At 39.5% G+C, this 7,666-nt stretch overlaps 1 pseudogene; it reads right to left on the reverse strand.

Moving 5' to 3' along the window:
* Nucleotides 1-602: 602 nt before the first annotated feature.
* LOC131825637 (non-histone chromosomal protein HMG-17-like) lies at nucleotides 603-874 on the reverse strand (annotated as a pseudogene).
* Between the last annotated feature and the right edge of the window lie 6,792 nt (nucleotides 875-7,666).

The following is a 7,666-nucleotide window of genomic DNA, read 5'->3' on the forward strand; positions in this document are numbered from 1 at the left end:
ACAGGTCTCTGGGTTTAAGAGAATCAAATCTATGCTGAAGGCAGAGAGCAAAGAGGACACAAGAATGAATCTTAGTTTTTCCACACCATAAGACAAGGTGGTTAATGTGAACCAACACCAAGGAATTCCTCTTCCTGGGAACCAAGAGGAAGTTTCTCAAAACCAGAAAGGAAAGGTGTTTCTCTCCTGCATCAATCTAGCTTTGGAGCTATTCTATTAGTGACATATGCCCTCTCCCCAAGATAGCAATGAAATGTTCTGGGGCTAACAACATAGCTTGAAAAAAAAAACAAACCCACCAGGGGTGTCTGGGTGGCTCAGTGGGTTAAGCCGCTGCCTTCGGCTCAGGTCATGATCTCCAAGTCCTGGGATCGAGTCCCACATCGGGCTCTCTGTTCATCAGGGAGCCTGCTTCCCTCTCTCTCTGCCAGCCTCTCTACCTACCTGTGATCTCTCTCTCTGTCAAATAAATAAATAATAAAAAAATCTTAAAAAAAAAAAACCCCACCAAAAATATTCTGCATTTTTATAAAACTTGATAAAAAATGGTATTTCAAGCATAGAGACATCAGAAGTACACAGTTATCAAAACTGCACATGCTTCACGTAGTGTCTCCAGTACCATCAGCCTTCTGTGTCTGGTCTGTTTTGGCATCTCTGTTTGGTGGGATTCTTCCCACCCTTGCTAGCATCAGCTTTCCCTCTTTTCCCTTTGGGTACCTTCCCTCCCTTCTTTGAAGGGGCCTTTTTAGGTTTAGGCTCTGGCTTTGGAGGAACAGGTTTAGGAGATAAGTTTGCAGATCTTCTCTGTGGCTCATCTTTCCCGTTGGCTCTATCTCCTTTAGCATCTTCCTTCAGACTTTCTCTTGGGCATGGTGGTGACAGCAGTGGACATAAGCACCGGACACAGGCATGTGGCAGAGTGTGGGCTTTGGTCAGTCCATGCATGGGTCATTCTTACCTCTACTTATTCATACTACTCCACATACATTTTATTAAAGTAATTCTTTTATCGTTAGTTACTGTTATTAATCTCTTACTCCTAATTTATAAATTAAACTTTACCATAAGTATGTATGTATAGGAAAACTTATAATATATGTGGGGTTTGATTCTATTTGAGGTTTCAGGTATCCACTGGGGGTCTTGGAAATTACCCTCACAGATATGGGGGAACTACTGTATGTGCTAGGACTGTGAAAGTTTACAGACCACAGAGAAGGGAGACAAGGTTCTGTAAAAGACAAAGGCTTTTCTTGAGATTTAATAAAGTTCATGAAATTTTACTCATTTCATTGTTTTCAACACTCTCTTATTTTTCTTCTATTTCTGTCAAGAATTATTTTCAAATAAGGGTGATTATTTGGAGTGAAACCTAAGATAGAGCAGATTCTGCTCCTTCAGCTAAATAGGTGTCCTGCATGCCAGGCAACTGACAGAGACCTCTGATTGGTCAGGCTGGTGAGATATCACTGAGATCCCTTCAGTTGTTGAAGGGATAACAACTTGAGACCCATGTTTCTTTGAGTACTTATCAGAACTCATGCTGGGATTCTCAGAATCAGCTAGATGCCACAAATATAATAACTGAAGACCTGTGGCCAGATCATTTAAAGAGCCCTAGAAAACAGAGACTTTCTCCATTAACCTCTTACATTTGGTAGGCTGTTTTCGGTATAAACAGAGGTACCTCAGTCCATGGGAAGACATCTTAAAGTTTTGGAGGCTTTCTTTCCCTTCAGTAGTTTGAATAATTTTTTTTTTTTTTAGATTTTTATTTATTTATTTGATAGGCAGAGATCACAAGTAGGCAGAGAGGCAGGCAGAGAGAGAGAGAGAGAGGAGGAAACAGGCTCCCTGCTGAGCAGAGAGCCTGATGCGGGGGCTCGATCCCAGGACCCTGGGATCATGACCCGAGCTGAAGGCAGAGGATTTAACCCACTGAGCCATCCAGGTGCCCTGAGTTTGACTAAATTTTTATGTGTTTGTTTTTCAATAACATATCAAAGGAGAGAAATCAGTTGAATCATTAAACTAATTTAGCATAACTAGAGGTTACTAAAGTGAGCTATATCACCCTTCATCCTGCCTCCAGAATGATTCATCAGTTGTTACAGACTCATGCCTGTTAAAAAGGTGCTTGTTAGTTTTTAGGACTTCATGGCTATTTTTTTGAAAATAAAATCCCATGATTTCCCTCTGGCAAGAAAATTATAGAAATTTGGAATTGTCTTCCATTTTTAAATTCTCAGACTCAAAAAGAGAGGCAACCAGAATTATCTTTCTCTTTGTGTGTTTCTGATGTGTGTGTGTGTTACATACATCTATACATCCCAAAGCTTTTTATGAGGAAAGAAAAGAATACTGGTTAAATATCTACATAAGAAAATCTCAGGGAAAGATTTTTTTTTTTTTTTGGGTGGGGGGATGCACATAGATAGTAGACTGTTCTATAAATAAAAAGAATGCTTTAGGTCAGTGACTTTGTTTCTGCCTTCATTTACCTCAAAGGAATGGAGGATTTCCTGAGTGTAAACATATTTTGTGGGGTCTTTGTTGGGGGAAAAAAAATAGTGGAAAGAATGGATACTTGGAAAATCCATATTTCAAACAGTTGGACAAGGACAGCTGGTTCATTTTTTCTTTCTGCCAAGCCATTTCCACTTATAATTCAAAAAAACCACAGTTTGATATTGGATTTAGAACCGTTTTCAAAGAAACACATTGCCAGGGAACATGCATGGAATTCCCACTGATAATAGAACAAAACACAAAAGGATGGAATCTGACCACCCACGATGGTCTCTCCTTCTGGCATATCAGGTAACCAGCAACAGCATATCTTTGGACATACCAAATGTATTGCTAGACTGTAAGCTACTTGTAGATAGGTGCTGAATTAAGTTATCTTTTATACAACTCTGTAAACAACAGATACTCAATAATTATCTATAAAACAGTATATTTGAGACTATAATTTCAGTGAGACTACTGTGTTAGCAGGGTCTGCTAAGAAACAGATCTGCCAAAAAAAAAAAAAAAATACCAAGGCAGAATTAAACTTGTAGCAAATTTTAGGGGTAAATGCCTGTGAACAAAAAAAGGGGAAGAAGCTGGGAAAGCCTGGGAGAAACTTCAGACTATAATGCATGTCTGCCCTGTAATGAAGTTTGGCCAGAAACATCTTAGACCAAACTGCAAGTTTAAGAAGAGTTTGGTGAGGCCACGGAGAAGTCTTCAAGCCAAAGTTATTTATCAGAGGAATTTGACATCTCCCAGGAGAGGGCCCGATTTTAGTGTCTCTATTGCACTCGGTCATTGATTGGGAGTAGGTGGAAATTGTGACCTCAGAGCAAAGATAGTAGTGAGATTTCAGAATGCAGCCCTGGACTCTTAGTTAATTATGCTCCTGAAGAAGGAGATCTGAGAAGTATATTTTAATGGCTAACACAGCCCATGATTAAAAATTTGTGTATCTCTCCAGTGATAAGTGAAATTTTTTTTCTTGGACAAAATCTATTGGTGGTTATAAAGATTAACTGAGATATATAAAGGGTTTAGCACAGCACATAGCACATAGCGATTGCATGATAAGAGGCAGCTCTTTTGTTATCATTAATGGTATTATCTGCCAAGCTATCATTTACTGAAACTTATTATGTACTAAATACAATGATGGGTACTTAACATGCTATGGGACATACCAGAGAGAATAGTTCTTTTGGTGGTAGACAGAATGAAGTTCAAAACCAGAAGGGCACTTACCAGTTGTGTGACAACACTGGGCAAGTTATTGAAAGTCTCTGAACCTCACTTTCCACATCTCTAAGACTGATATAAAATGCCTGTAATAGAGGATGGTGGAGGGGTTAGAAGAAATAAAGTAGGGGTACCTGGTACATATCAGGAAGGCTATACACAGTTTGTTATTATTGTTTGCAAGCATCACATAACCTAGCAAAATTGTCAGCCATGAGAGGCTGAGCTGTATGAACTATGTCATCAGGGCTCTCCAAGACTGCAGGCTTTCTTTCAGGTTTGGCCAAACGGAAGCCCTTGCAGGAAGCTGTGTGAGGGGGATGATAGCTCAGGGATATACTTCCTTGTCCCCTTCCCTGTGAGACCTGGCTGTGTTCCTCTACCAAAACATCAAAATTGTTCACAAGATAGTGGACTACACAGAACTCTCTTGCTGAATTCTGGTAACTGCTTCCTTTCCTTTTTCTTCTGGTCCACTGGTGGTGAAACCTCAGCTGTCACTGTCCCCAGGTTATTGCACTCACCTTTGTAACTCCTAAATCCATGCATTAGTGAATCATCTTGCTGAAATATCTCCCTCTGAATTATTCTACTTTGAGTAGGTCTTTACTTTCTTCCTGGGACCACCAATGGATTTAGTTTCCCTTTCCTCAACCCTACATCCTCTCTCCATGAAATAACATCATTAGATGTTCTTGTAGTTAAAAGTAGTAATTTCTTAAATAGAGAAGATAAAAGACAAAAAAAGTGGTGAAGTGTCCCTATATTTGGAATTTGGCACTAAGATTATTGGTTTGACTTATGAAAAAAACTTACAAGCTCTTTCAAAGAAAATAGTCTTTGTAAACAACCATGCTAAGACTTAGGAAGGGTAGTGTGGACAGGAAACTCTACCCTTGACTGCTGAGCCCCTGGATGATTTTGAGTACACCCCTTAACTTCTTTGACCTTTAAATCAGAATGTAAGCAAATGTGTGACTGACACCATTTTGGCTGGAAGAATACTGGCCAATAAAATGGGATCTTAGGAGGGAGATTTCATTTTTGGGTTCTTGGGAAGGTGCTTTAAAATTCTAGGTCAAAGGACAAATATATCAAGGAGAATGATTTTTGTCTTCTGTGTATGCTTGGAATCTACTTGGTAGGATCTTCTGGCTGACATTGAGGACATTGCCAGGCAAGAAGAGAGTGACTTCTGGTGTCTTTAGGTGCATGGTGGGCTAACAGGACAAATGTCGTACCCAGGAAAGGTTTGCCTGTTTTTTTTCAGCTGGAATGAAGCCTAACAGCCCTAGAACCAACTGGCTTGATATCAGTGGCCCTAGTTGGAAAGTTTTATTAAAAACAAGGATGGAAAATCAGACACCATCAGTGTGAATGTGGAAGCTCCAGCAAGCAGACAGTTTCAAACAGATTTGCAGAGAATCTTCCAACAACTAATCAGATAAATTCTGTGTTTTGTCAGACCCCAAGGACCAGACAAGGGGCCCATATGATACTTATAGACTAGAGACAGATGACCTGTTCTCACTCTCTGCTTTTTGACATTGAGAACAAGGTAGGAGAGCTATCTCTCTGGGTGAGAGGTGTTTTCCTAATAGTTAAAGGAAAAGTTTTGGCTCCTGGTCTGGAAGTGGCCACACACCATTCTCATTAATTATGTTTTAAAGAATGTGATTGAAACTTTTTAATTGAAGAGAAATTGGATTGGCTTTGCTTTTTTCTGCAGGGGGAGAAACTCAGAGTGTTCACCAGCTGAAACAATAGATGCCAGGAATCAGAAGAGAGCAATAATAAAATCTGACTGAAAGCTGTGAATGGGGCAAAGTTTCCCTTGCTTTTTCATATACCCCTGATTGCTTCATCCCTTGCTGTCTTCCACACATAATTTAGGCATCCTCTATGGCTTGACTTTTTGCTGCTATTAATCTCCTTTTTGAAAAAAAGTGACAGACTGCAGAGCACCACATACTTTGTCATCACCTCAGTCTAGTCACTCTCTTTCATCTCAGGTGTCAAGAACAACAAGCACTAGGTCCTTTCTGGAAAAATACAAGACCATGTAGGTGTGTGTGGGTGACCCGCTTTGCCAGGGAGATCATGCTCAGAAGAAGAAATACAGGATTTGGGGCAGATGTTCTTGTTAAATGTTTATGAAATATGCTGTTTGGGCAAGTCTACTTCCTTGAAGGTCATCTGTAAAGTGGGGCTATTATTAAAACTCAAACTTGCATGATTGTTGAAATGGGTAAATTAAATAATATATGCAGATGAACTTTGTGAACTATAATTTACTAGGTAAATATTAATTATAATTAATATGACCCATATAAGAAAAACACTTTCATTCCTTTCCAACAGACCTGTTTCCACATTATCTTTTGAAACCATAATCACTTTAGAGAATTTACCTTTGTGAAATTGATCCACTCATATTTATTAAACATCTGTTTTGTTCAAGGCCTTGTGCTATATGCTCTGGAAGATATAAAAGGTGATTAGCACATGGTTCTTGCTCTCTTGAATCATACGAACTAGTCAGGGATTTAAGACACTCAAAAATAACCAACTTTCTCACCACAACCTGTTTTTTCACTTTATGTGGCCCTAGTGGTGGTGTGGTCATGAAGCACTCTCTCCTCTCCTCCCTCTCCCTATTCATAGCATATTAGTTGGAATTCTTAGATTTTAGGCAATAGAAATGAACTCTGGGTGAGGTGAGCAAAAATGAGAATTTGGGTGGGGTATCAAGGCAGTTAAAGTCAGGAAGTATTTTGGTAGGTTCCCTAAAAGCAGAACCTGACATGGGGATTGAAGTTCCCATGGTTTATTGAGGGATTGCTCTTCAGGAAAACTTGTAAGAAACTGAAGAAAGTAGTCTAGGTAAGAACAAAGAGCTACATAAGGATGTGATCTTAGGTAAAGTCTGTGTTTAGTTAGGAAGTGTGTATTTTAGACTGGACTTTCATTCCTCCCTATCGGTCAATCATTGGTTGCCTTGGAGTGGGGGATACTGAACCCTCCCAGGCATTTCTGAATGAGATATCCCAGTCAGTCAAGGGCAATATTCTGGAGAAAGTTGCAGGTATAAAGCTGTTAAGAGTCTGTGTAGTAAATACACCGGCTGGTAAAAGAGATATAGATGGGGTACCACAGCATCTACTATAGGAGGGCAAGAAGGTAAGAGTCAGGAAAGGTCATGACCCAGAGTGCTCCAAGAGATATAGTGGGTCTCAGTATAAAAATGAGTTATTATGGTATTAGAATAAATGAGCACCAACCACTTTCCCATTACTGAAATACTCTGCTTAAATTCAAAGTCCAGAAAATGCGGCTCTAAGTGGACTTCAGAATAGAAAATTTCCCTTTTTCTGTGGGTCACTAATCTGGGAACATAGAAAATAGGAACTGAAGCAAATCCATCTACAGTAGGAGAAAATGAAGCCCTTCCCCCATACCCACCAGGGGACAAAGCTGAGAGATAGATTCAGAGTTCTAAATCTTCAGGCATGGTTTTGCCCTGGATGAAGGCAGCATTATTTCCTAATTTCCCAGTTAGTCAATAAGCTCCCTTTTGGCTTAAACTATAATTTATATCACTTGGAATCAAATGATTTGTGGTAGGCAGAACATTTTGGTTCTCTGATGTTACTCCTATGAATATTATGTTACATAGAAAAAGGGACTTTACAAATATAATTAAGGTCACTGATCAGCTAGACTTAAAATAAGGAGATTATCCTGAATTATTTGGGGCAGGACTAATATAATCACATAAACCCTAAAAAGCAGACATTTTTCTCTGCCTCCTAGCAGAGGAGTAAGTCAGAGATTTCAGGTGCTATTGTTGGATTGAAGACGAAAGGGCCACATGTCAAGGAAATGAGAATCTTAGTCCTACATCAGC

This window comes from Mustela lutreola, chromosome 2 (assembly GCF_030435805.1).
Source record: "Mustela lutreola isolate mMusLut2 chromosome 2, mMusLut2.pri, whole genome shotgun sequence".
In the NCBI taxonomy this organism is placed as follows: domain Eukaryota; kingdom Metazoa; phylum Chordata; class Mammalia; order Carnivora; family Mustelidae; genus Mustela; species Mustela lutreola.